The sequence below is a fragment of the Clupea harengus genome, chromosome 23 (assembly GCF_900700415.2).
Source record: "Clupea harengus chromosome 23, Ch_v2.0.2, whole genome shotgun sequence".
Lineage (NCBI taxonomy): Eukaryota > Metazoa > Chordata > Actinopteri > Clupeiformes > Clupeidae > Clupea > Clupea harengus.
This window is the reverse complement of record NC_045174.1, coordinates 12890804-12894144: the sequence shown is the minus strand read 5'-3', so window position 1 is coordinate 12894144 and position 3341 is coordinate 12890804.

The following is a 3341-nucleotide window of genomic DNA, read 5'->3' as shown; positions in this document are numbered from 1 at the left end:
ACAACTGTCGTCCGGTTCTTCAAGGACCTTGCCATAGCCATCTGGACCTGTTCAAATGAGCCACAACTGTCGTCCGGTTCTTCAAGGACATTGCCATAGCCATCTGGACCTGTTCAAAGGAGCCACAACTGTCTCCCGGTTCTTCAAGGACCTTGCCATAGCCATCTGGACCTGTTCAAAGGAGCCACAACTGTCGTCCGGTTCTTCAAGGACCTTGCCATAGCCATCTGGACCTGTTCAAAGGAGCCACAACTGTCGTCCGGTTCTTCAAGGACCTTGCCATAGCCATCTGGACCTGTTCAAAGGAGCCACAACTGTCGTCCGGTTCTTCAAGGACCTTGCCATAGCCATCTGGACCTGTTCAAAGGAGCCACAACTGTCGTCCGGTTCTTCAAGGACCTTGCCATAGCCATCTGGCGGTCAGAGGTCTTGTGGAACTGATCCGGTGAGGGGAAGGTGTGCAACAGGCTCAAAAACCTCGAAATGTGACAGTTTGAAGACAAGGGTAAGCCTCCTATTGGTTAATGGCAATAGATGAAAGAATGACGTAGACTGTTCCTGGTATAACTTTCGCCTAAGCCATCATGGAAATCATCCATTGACATAAACAGAAGTGAATGCAAGTGCCTGGAGCATGGGACAGTGTGTCAATTGGTTGATTTGAACATTATTTTATATAACTTAGTCTACTTTATGGTTGTTTGAAAGACTGTTCCAGCCAAAACTTTGACTTTAACATTTTGCTGAAGTTTTAAGTTGTGTAATGTAGTGTAAGTGTAAAGAACAGCCTATACAGTCATGGACAAAAATATTGGCACCCCTGCACTTCTGTCAGATAATGCACCACTTCTCCGAGAAATGAACAAGCTGGTGAGGAAGGCTGGCTCCGTGGTGGGAATAGAACCGGACAATCTGGAGGCAGTTGCGGAGGAGAGGACGAGGAGGAAGCTGGATGCTATCCTGAAGAACCCCTCCCATCCCCTCTATGACGAGTTAACGCAGATGGGGAGCACGTTCAGCCACAGACTCATCCCTCCTCGGCACACCACAAAGCGCCTTGGCCAGTCTTTTGTGCCAGTAGCCATCAGACTCCATAACCGAACATAACTTTTATGTAATTTACACCAGTGGAGTTGTATCTTATTTATTGTATTTATTTGTATTTGTATTTTTTATTCAAATTTGTATTCATTTATTTTAATATTTACATATACAGTAGGGAAAATAAGTATTTGAACCCCTGCCGATTTCGCAAGTTTGGCCACTTGCAAAGAAATGTGTGATCTATAATTGTAATGGTAGGTGTATTTTAACAGTGAGAAATAGAATATCAACAAACAAATCCAGAAAACTGCATTTTATAACATTTATGACTTTATTTGTATTTGATGCAGAAAATAAGTATTTGAACCCCCAAGCAAACAGCAAGAATTCTGGCTCCCAAAGACCAGTTATGTGCCCAAGAAGCACACAGATCAGTCCTCATTAGGCCTAACAAGGTACACCTGATGTCAACTGGTGACGTGTATAAAAGAAACCTGTCCAAAGAATCATACTTCACACCTTTAACCTCACCACCATGGGCAAGACCAAAGAGTTGACCAAGGACGTCAGCGATAAGATTGTAGACCTGCACAAGGCTGTAATGGGTTACAAAACCATCGGCAAGCAGCTTGGTGAGAAGCAGACAACTATTGGTGCGATTATTCGTAAATGAAAACAACACCAAACAACTGTCAATCACTCTAGGTCTGGGGCTCCATGCAAGATATCCCCTCGTGCGGTATCGGTGATCATCCGAAAGGTGCAGAATAACCCCAGAACTACACAGGGGGAGCTTGTGAATGATCTCAAGGCAGCTGGGACCACAGTCACCAAGAAAACCATTGGCAACACACTACGCCATAGTGGTTTGAAGTACTGCAGCACTTGCAAGGTCCCCCTGCTCAAGGAAGCACATGTACAGGGCCGTCTGAAGTTTGCCAATGAACACTTGAATGATTCTAAGGAGGATTGGAAGACAGGATGTGGTCAGATGAGACCAAAATCAAGCTCTTTGGCATCAACTCGACTTGCCGCGTTTGGAGGGGGAAGAATGCTGAATATGACCCCAAGAACACCATCCCCACCGTCAAGCATGGAGGTGGAAACATTATGTTTTGGGGCTGTTTCTCTGCCAAGGGTACAGGACGACTCCACTGCATCGAGGGGACTATGGATGGGCCCATGTAACGTGGAATATTGGGCTTGAACCTCATTCCCTCCCATTGAAAACACAACCTTAAGGATTTGGAGAGGATCTGCAAAGAGGAGTGGACCAAAATCCCTCCTGAGATGTGTGTTAACCTGGTGACCAACTACAAGAAAAGTCTGACGTCTGTGCTTGCCAACAAGGGTTATTCCACCAAGTACTAAGTCATGTTTTGCTAGGGGTTCAAATACTTACTTTCTGCATCAAATGTCATAAAGTCATAAATGTTATAAAATGCAGTTTTCTGGATTTTTTTGTTGATATTCTGTTTCTCACTGTTAAAATACACCCACTATTACAATTTTAGATCACAAATTTCTTTGCAAGTGGCCAAACTTGCGAAATCGGCAGGGGTTCAAATACTTATTTTCCCCACTGTATATTTGATTCCTATTACCTTGCTGCTACTACACAGGATTTAAAAAAGTTTATCTATCTTTATCTATCTAGATATAATCCAGTGACCCAGTTCAAATTTCACTCTGCGGAATAATGTGATGTAGCAAGAATTCATGGATTGTCTGCGAATGCAGTGAAGGCAAAATAAAACGATGGAGAGTATCCTGTAAAGTTTACAGGATACTCTCCATCGTTTTATTTTGCCATCACTGCATTCGCAGACAATCCATGAATACTTGCTACACTTAGTGTAAAGGAACCCTTTTGAGAACTTTGAAGTGTGTTCTCCATTAGTTACATACGACACCGCTCTTGTGGTCCTGTAAACAGACTTAAGTAAACAGAGGGTTAGTTCTGTATAAAACCATGATTAGAGGACTGTCAGATTGTATGGTCACACAGGTCAGCCTTTGTGAATGACCTTTACTAATTAGTGACATACACTTGATATGTCACTTGACATAGCACTGATATATGCTTTATGTGCTGATCACTTTTGATTTGAAACAAATATTTGGCAAATTAGTAGCAGAAGGAATACTCTACTAGTTCCACAGGACACCAGACTAGTGACCTTCAACTTCATTGTAGTACCACTGCTACATACACAACCAACATTTTGTTCAGTTATTTCACAATTCACACAATAGTTCACCTCATCTTGCAAAACACTTGAGTCAAGACAAGAATA